Raw genomic sequence first — 9,259 nt, 5'->3', positions numbered from 1 at the left:
ACCATGCCTACATGCCATTTCACTTCCCCTCGTCAATTTGCTACAAGAAAAGTAATTATTTCTACAGTATTAGCTACATGAACGACTATAAGATTGCAATGATCTACAAGAAACCCTAGATAGGAAGCACAATAAGCTCAATAGAAGAAAACCACAACAATGGAAAGTCATTTGGTTTTATTTTCCCTCTTCTTTGACTTTTTTCTCGAATTCTTCTACTACAATTGTTGCTAGAATGCATACGTTGATTGTTCAAAATTTAGAACCCTTCCTATAATAATTTCCATAAACAGAAGTACAATATGCTAAAATCAAGTTTATGAGGCAAGGAAAAACAAATATAAAACAATAGGATAACCCCCTTTCTTTCCAAAAACAACCTTCTATGTGTTATTCTATAGAATCGAGGTAGGGTTTAATGGAAGAGAACCCATAAACACTGCTAGATTTTATCAAAATATTAGGGTTGTAAACATTTTATAGAGAAATCGATGGCTAGAGTATTTTAAGAAGAGTTTATGATGATGATGATGATGTGGCCCTTGAATTTTCCTCAACTTTCATAACTATAGGGGGGAAATATTATGTGACTGTAGTGATGGGATTAGTGATTTGTATCAATGAGGATACAATTGATAGAATCATATGCATTCTTCAAGGCTTACCATGGGATAAGGAGGAGAGGAAAGGTTCTACTCTTTCTAAAAAAGTATTTTTTTCTTGGATAATAAGGAATTTATAGAGGATAAATATGGATTCAAAAGAAAGAGTTTTCCATATTCCTAGAATGAAGTTGTATACCAAATACTGAAATACATCTCTTATGATGGGGGATTTAGTGTGGTATTTGTGTATCAGTTGAGACTACTATATCAACTTAGACACCAATATTACTACAACCATCTCAAAATATAATCATTTTTCACTTCCTTTTACAATCATTAAATGAGATGAGTGATAAGGTGAAAGGTGGGAAACATGAGTCTTTGGCCCATCATGGGCTTATTAAATTGATTCTTTATGATGCCTTGCATACCTCAAAACATCCTATTCCATAGATTGCATTCATAGATATGGATAAATAGGGATCCTCAGTGACCCAAGAAGTCTTAAAATATATAGGGCTCATAACTATCAGTAAAGGAAAAGAAAAAGTAACCACCATCCCTTGGTCTTCTGAGAAAAAAAAAAGATTAAACTAAGGTAATTGAAAAGGAGATTGTATCCATAGTAGTGAAGATGGTGGGAAACACCCTAATCCAAAGAAAAGGACACAACTAATCAAGTACGAGTCTCAAGTTTAAAGGCAACATAGTCCTAGGACCAAGTCTATATCAAAATAGAAGGAATCTTCCCAAACTATAGTAAATATAGAGGAAACCCCAAGCCCAGAGGAGAAAAAAAATATGTTATAGAATGAATAGGGCTACAAGAAGAAGGAAAAATTAAAATTGCACCATGGAGAAGGAAAAAAGAGAAAAAAAAACCAAGAGAATCTAAAGGGTCTTGGACCATAGACTATAGGAAGAATGTCATACTGGAAATAGAAAAGTCCAAGATAGGCCCACAAATGGAAGAGGACTGCTATAGAAAAAGGAGTAGAGGAAGTAGAAAATTTGGGAATATAATAGAACAACTTAGAGAGGATATGACGATCCTCAAGATTCAAGTGAGAAAAAATAGGGAACACTTGGAAAAATAAAACAAGAAACTCAAATAGCAATTAGAGAAGATATCATTTTTGGGATTCAACTGCGTTAAGTAAGTCATTCACGTATGACCATTTCCATGAGAGGTAGTCGTAAGTTACTAATTTCTCATGATTTGAATAGTTCACTTAGCACTCATTGCATCGGATGATGCTCACAGGGGTGAAGAAGTGGGATTGAAACTGGTGATATAAATCACATAGCGTCAATCATCACTTCTGGGGCTTGCACCCGGTAACCAGGACTTCCCGGGAGGTCACCCATCCCAGATCTCCTCTGGCTCAAGCGTTCTTAACTATGGAGTTTTCCCCACAATCAAGCCCACTTATCTTGCTACCCCATTTGCAAAACCTTAGCAAGTATTGTGCCTCATGAACCATTCAAGTAGAGATCCCTTCACTTTTTTTGAATTTAAGTATAGGGGGTTTATGCAGTTCATTATATTAGATATCATTTTTGGGATTCAACTGCGTTAAGCAAGTCATTCACGCATGACCATTTCCATGAGAGGTAGTCGTAAGTGACTAATTTCTCATGATTTGAATAGTTCACTTAGCACTCATTGCATCGGGTGATGCTCACAGGGGTGAAGAAGTGGGATTGAAACTGGTGATATAAATCACATAGCGTCAATCATCACTTCCGGGGCTTGCACCCGGTAACCAGGACTTCCCGAGAGGTCACCCATCCCAGATCTCCTCTGGCTCAAGCGCGCTTAACTGTGGATTTTTCCCCACAATCAAGCCCACTTAGCTTGCTACCCCATTTTCAAAACCTTAGCAAGTATTGTGCCTCATGAACCATTCAAGTAGAGATCCCTTCACTCTTTTTGAATTTAAGTATAGGGGGTTTACGCAGTGCATTATATTAGATATCATTTTTGGGATTCAACTGCGTTAAGCAATGAGAGAAACTAAGAGGAGTGATAGTAGATATGGACAAATCAGATTTCAGATATGGAAAATTCTTTGCGAGTCATGGAAAACTTGTCCTTGGAACTAAATAGTTGCATACAACCAACAAGGACATATTCTCTTTTTTTGAAAGAGAACTGGTGTAGGGATTATATTTCTCATTTTGACTAGTAAGGAGGATTTCATGTCCAGACTCCTAGATATTTCATCAAATATTGTTGGGGTTGCAGTATGAATGACAAAGGAAGATTGTGTGAATTCTACCTCCACAACCTTCTATTTTCATACTCACCCTCTTCGGATCCTAACACCAATGTGGGGTGTGTCCAACCCTTGGCCTTGGCCTCTTGGCTAAGGCATGAGGAAATGAGAGAAAACAAGAGAAGATGAAGTCAGGGAAAGAGTTGATTTCTCCCCTATGGATTAGGGTAGAGGACCCTAACCCTCAAACCATCATTATAACTCATAATGTCTTGACATAATACCAACATGTTGCATGAATTTGGGAGCAAAGCAAATAGAAAGTCATTTTACATTTTGAGAATATGTTGTGACTATTAGAAGATGAAGCTACATAAGGGTTCCAATTAAGATGGAAAGCCTTTCCTTCCAACCTGTAGATTAGAGAGCTCCATTCACCTATCAAATTAGATAGTACCATCTCTAGAACACCTCTCTGTAAGAGGTTAATGAAAAATTTGGGAGTTCATAATATTGGCTTGAGATTTAACCCCCCACTATTACTCATACGGTCAAATGAAATTAATGAAGACCAAGAAGCCAATGACTATAAAATAATAGAGAATTCTATTTTATCAGCAAGGAGAACCATATATATTGGATGAAATAATAGATAGGTTTTCAACAAATAGCAATACAAGGATTAGGAAGATTAGAGGAGAGGGTAGTTTCTCAACACTGTGCAACATTCCAAGATAGGGGCATGATGGTCCCACACATTGGATATTTTAAAAGGCCCATCTATTATGATATTTTACCAATATCACAAATTTTTGATGTTAAATTAGCAAAGTTCTTAAACCTCTTTGGGTTTCACTGCAGAATACATTATAAATGCATTCTGGACAATGATGAGGCAGACTTTTGATTTTGCTCAAGTCTAGCCAATTAATGACTTCCAACCATATATCTGGGTCTCTTTATTTTCTTGGGAATGTAGATATAGATATGCAATCCATTAATTGCATGGTATCACCCATATTGAACTGTGAATGCATAAATGTTTCGTTGAAAGAGCCAGATATAAAGTTTTGTTGCAAATAGAGATATGTGCTGGTGTAACAAAGACAAAGAACATTGTGTATAGATGAGACACTATATTATTGTTTTCTTGCATTGTAATGGGAATATGAAGATAGTTAATCAAGTATTTTTTATGAAAGAAGACCACTGAGTCCCACTTAATTTTTCCACTGAAAGAGTTGTCGAATGTTGTGTGAAATTGAGATTGCAATTAGATGAGAAATGAAGCATATCACAAACATAGTAGACTTTCTTTCCATAGGTTGGCATTCAACTGTCCAAAAATTTCTGTTTTTTATCAAGTGATTAATTTTGGCCCTTTGATAATTTAGGACTAGGGCTTCTGCACTGATGTAAAATTCCTTTGACTCGATTGTGGTATTTCCTTCTATCAGGGTTCCATAAATAGAGGTATAATCAACATAGATGAAACTTGGTCTAACTAAGATTTAGGGCTTCTTTCGTGTTTTTCACCCATAGTTTTGATGCCACTTGTAACATCTCAGGACTAAAGAAGAACATATCTCAGGACACCGGCAAGAGAAGCCTTACAGTATTCCTCAAAATGTTCTAGATCAAAAGGGGAGTTGTGAAGTTGTAAGGATGATAATGTAGAGAAAAATAATGAAACTGGTAGATTGCATGAGAAGGCACCGTGGTTCCAGACGAAGGATAGATATTGAAAGAAACCCATCAAAATTTGTCAAATGCCCTAGATAAGGAAGGCCTTGCTATCTAGATGAATAAGAATTGATGGAGGGAAGTCCTGATGATCTTATTCAAGAGGATGACACTACTGCTATTGTAAAGGAATTTCTGAGGCCAGAATTTGAGGAGGTTGATGTAGACACAGATGGAGGAGGCAACCCAGAAATTGGAAAGGGATGGTTTCTTGTTAATGCAAAATTGAGCTTCATAGAGAATCCAAGAACAACAACATGGACATGACTAGGGAAAGTGATGTAATTCTAGAAGAAACGTGTCACAACTACGCTGATTTCAATCTAAATGTATTTTTTTAAACTAAACAAAGGCAAATCATGTATAATGTATTTTAACTAATTGACAGTTTTAGATAATGACAAAGGCTAAAGCACACAAGAAAAGGAGAAAGAGTTATCGTAATCCTACGTTGTGAAGCATGATAATTTTATTTTTCCTGGTCAGCCCTCTTAGTGTATGTTTTGTGAGTAGCCTCATTCCATAACATAACTAAATTCTACAAGGTTTAACTTGTTCATTAATTGTAAAATTGAAACATGTTTGAAGATGGATTCTAGGGGAAGACCATTGAGGATATAATTTGATAGAAATTATTGCAATGATTGTAAAACCACCTCTGAGATACAAACTAATGATGAATTTTCCAATCTTGATCCGATCTCAAAATTCGAGCAATCTTCTAAGGCAAGTAAGATATGTTTCTAATTTAAAAACAATGATTTCAAATCATAGTAAATTTGATGATCCTCTCCAGTATGGGGGTTATAATCAGAATTGAAAGAGAGAATAAGTTTGTCTCTCAAAAATTTTTCATGGAAGTTAATGACTTAACAAAAGGAGACACAAACAAAGAATCTTGGTGGCATAACTAAGAAGACAGTGTGAACAATGGAAAATTTTATGATCGTAGCAAAATTTTTGGGCAGGAAATTATGTGGTGTTTTGATTTTGACAAGATGTTGCCCCTAAAACCTATAACCGTCAGCACTATGTCTATGATTAAATTCAATTGAAAGGAATCCCATGAACTCCTCAAACCCTCTTCGTTAAAATATCATCCATTGATATTGGATTTCTTGAAGTTATCTCACAAATTTGAAGAAAACAAGAACTAAAAGAAGAAGCTGACGAGTTTTCTAGAGTGCATAAAATGGGAAGGATTTCTTGTCAGCATAATTTCATATATGTACCTTGTAAGGAAGGGATGGGGAAGTCTCTGAAACAAGAGCACTTGGAAGACAATTTGTGGTAGAGGTCAGAAGTGACATTTGAACAAATTATACTCCTCGATGAATGAAAAGGAATTCTACTCTAAAAAGGAGATCAACTTCATGTTGATTGTAACATGCCTCTATAGAGCATGGAAAACTCTCTAATAAGGATAGCAACCTAGTAAGGGAGAGACCAACATGCAAGCATACGAATTTTAGCATCTCTATGTTCAGGCAATGATAAAGCACAGATGAAGAGGACACTGCACAGTGGAGATAATGAGGTGGTTACATTGGCTTATTAATTTTTCTTGGCATTTGTTTTGATAATATTCTGGGCTTCTCAAGTGCTCCTAAGAATTTCACCCATGCCCAACTCACCCATGCCCAACTTGAGTAAGTTAGTACCCACCATTTTTATTAGGTGCTAAGAAATTTCTATGATGGTGCATAAACATGAATGGTTACCTTCTAATCTCATGGGATTGAGGATATTTGTAAAATTTATGAGGAAACTTCAGGAATAATTTCCAAAGTGAAAGTTCAAATTGATTGGCAAAAATTTTACTTTGAAAATATTTAAGAAGGTGTTTATTTGGATTATTAAGGCCTCTGGCCGAAGACATTCAAAGTCGGCTTCAATATGTAATTGGAGGGAAATATTTTAATTTTAAAATTCAAACATAAAGGTTGGCTTCAAGGTCGGCTCACCGAAGAGATGCAACCGTTCAACTATGTCAAAGAACAATATATACCTGATTGAGGTGCTCCTTAAAAAAGTGTGAAGTTTGTTTCTCAATTTCAGACGACTACCTCACGAAATTCAGATGGTGTTCTCTATGGTTTCCTTATGATGGCTCTTCTTTCTCTCTGTTTCAATGAAACTATTTCTCTGTAATCTCTATTGGTCCAGAACTCACACTTATGACACTTAATATTTATTCTCAACAAATATTTATGATATGGGGACTCTCTTCTAGGTAGGCCACAACTTCAAGGTGTTCTTATCAAGAAGGCGGCAGGCCTAATCTTGCTGATCAGGGGGGCAGGATACTTCATAAAGATAGCCACATGACTTGAGGTAATGTCTGTACAATCCTAGATGAGGGGGACAACAAACCTGATTTGGGTACAGACAAGCCCTGAGGGTTAGCTAAGGGCAACATCTTGTATGCCTAAGAGTTGTAGTTGAATGGCGGTGTTTTGGAGTTGTTAGTTGATACAATGATGGAGGGAATGTATATCTAACCAACTCAAGCTTTTACAACAATATGTCATCAGTTTCAGAAGGCAGAATTTGTCTGCTCCTTAATTGCAATTTTGGACCATATATTTGTCTAAGGGAAGTGATATTGGATCTCCAAATTGACAAGTCAATTGCTGAACATTTGATATTAATAATAAGAAGATTTGATCAAGGGTTTTCCCCATCCTAGGGATTTTCTCTTTCTTGATCCATATCCTTGTGTTCTTTTGTCTTGGCTTGTATTCTGCATCTATGGTTTATGTTCTTTCCTCAGTTATTGTGTATGTGATATTGAGTAATGTGATTTCTAATATAAATGAAATGGAAAGATAAATGGGCTATTATAGATCACTGAAGCAACTGTCCCAAGCAAAGAACATGTTAGTTAAAATTAACAGGGTATTAGAGCTAAGGTGAGGACACGCCTAACCAATGGAGAAAGCAATCACAAAGAAGTTCATTGAAAATTCTTTATGACCTCCTGTTGAGTCTTGAAAATGTCATTCATTTGCATTACACTTTCGCTATTATGTCCATTATATCACCTCCATTTCACCTCCATTTCACTACTATGTCACCACATTCATCCCACTTTCATTATCATTGGGCTACCTTTATGTTTTTCCAATATTTATTATTTCTAAGCCTTTTAAGTGAATTTGTGGTTAAACATTAGAAAATAATGTGCATATGCTTATACCTAACAAATGGGTTGAGTTTGTTGACATGTGTAGGTTGAAAGGAGGCTTCTAGAAGACCCTTATGTGGCACTCTAAGGCCAAATTCGAATTTGGTTGAAAAGAATCATGGGATTATGAGGATATGTGTCACATCTCCTAATTATATTGTAACTCTAAAAGACATGTGTCTTATCAGTTCCTATTTTGATTAGGACTCTAGAGGTAGAGGGAGATATTCATGGATTATCATTAATGAGATGGCTCTCATCTTTTTGTATAAATAGGAGGTCTCTCTCCTTCATTAGTTAGTCTTTTTTAGTCTCTTTTTAGTCTCTCTTTAGTCTTTCCTTTAGTCTTTTCTTAGTCCTTTTAGCTTGTTAGTCTCATGGCTTTTGAAAGCTTTTGTACTTTGCACTTTTGAAGAAATTGAATAAAGCTTTGATGTTCTCAACATGGAAGGAGATGTGAAGTAGATGTCATGGAGCATATTAGGATGTAAGTAGATTAGATTTCATTTTGTAAATATTGCTTTGTAGAATGTAAGGTAGATTAGATTTTCATTCATGCAATTTTAAGTATGCTTTGATTTCATAGGTAGAAGGGGGCCCCTGCCTTGTACAGTTTGAATTATTGCATTTTATTTTCTCCCGGGATTGTGTGTGTTGTATTTGCTTTAATATCTAATGGTAGTTGCAGTTGTCTTATTCATAGTGCTGCCATTTTCACTTTGTTTTTATAGGTGATTTTTAATCTTATTTCTCAAAGAGCTGCTAACACATGAATGATCTTCTATCATAAATTGCTATCTTTTAAGATCAGAATACCACTAACTTGCAGCTGGCTTTGAGTTCTTTTTAGACTATTCTTTCACTACTTTCTAATCATACTTTGCATAGTATATATGGCTGAAGTAGAGAGTTAGAAAGAGCAAAACGTTATCACTAGTCTTTAAAGTAGATTTTCTCATTTTTAATCACTTTTCTAATTCAACTTAAGCTATTTTCTTTCCGTGCTTTACACAGTACATGTGTTTGAAGCAGCGAGTTAGAGAGAGATAATCTTTATCTTTGGTTTTAAAAGTGATTTTCTTATTTTCTTTTATTTGCAGCAATATGAATAGAGACTAATGCCATTAGAATGTGGTCATTTACTTTCAAGTCATTTCAAGTTCTTTGCTTTCAGTTTCATTTCAAGTTATTTCTTTCAAGCTCTTTCTTTGCAAGTTTAAAGTTTGATTACTTTCTAGACTTATTTCTAACTACTTCCTAATCGTGCTTTACACAGCACATGTGTTTGAAGCAGAGTTTTAGGAAGAGTTGAACATTATAACTGGTCTTTAAAGTGGTTTTTCTTACTTGTCACCTTAGAGCTTGACTACTTTTTGGACTTATTTCTGACTACTTCTTAATCGTGCTTTACACAACACATGTGTTTGAAGCAAAGTTTTAGGAAGAGTTGAACATAAACTATAAAACAACGAAGTAAGAGAAAGGTTAACTAAGCACATATACTG

The sequence above is a fragment of the Pinus tabuliformis genome, chromosome 7 (genome assembly GCF_031772625.1).
Source record: "Pinus tabuliformis cultivar Carrire ecotype Pingquan chromosome 7, CPIR1, whole genome shotgun sequence".
In the NCBI taxonomy this organism is placed as follows: domain Eukaryota; kingdom Viridiplantae; phylum Streptophyta; class Pinopsida; order Pinales; family Pinaceae; genus Pinus; species Pinus tabuliformis.
This window is presented reverse-complemented; position numbering follows the sequence as displayed.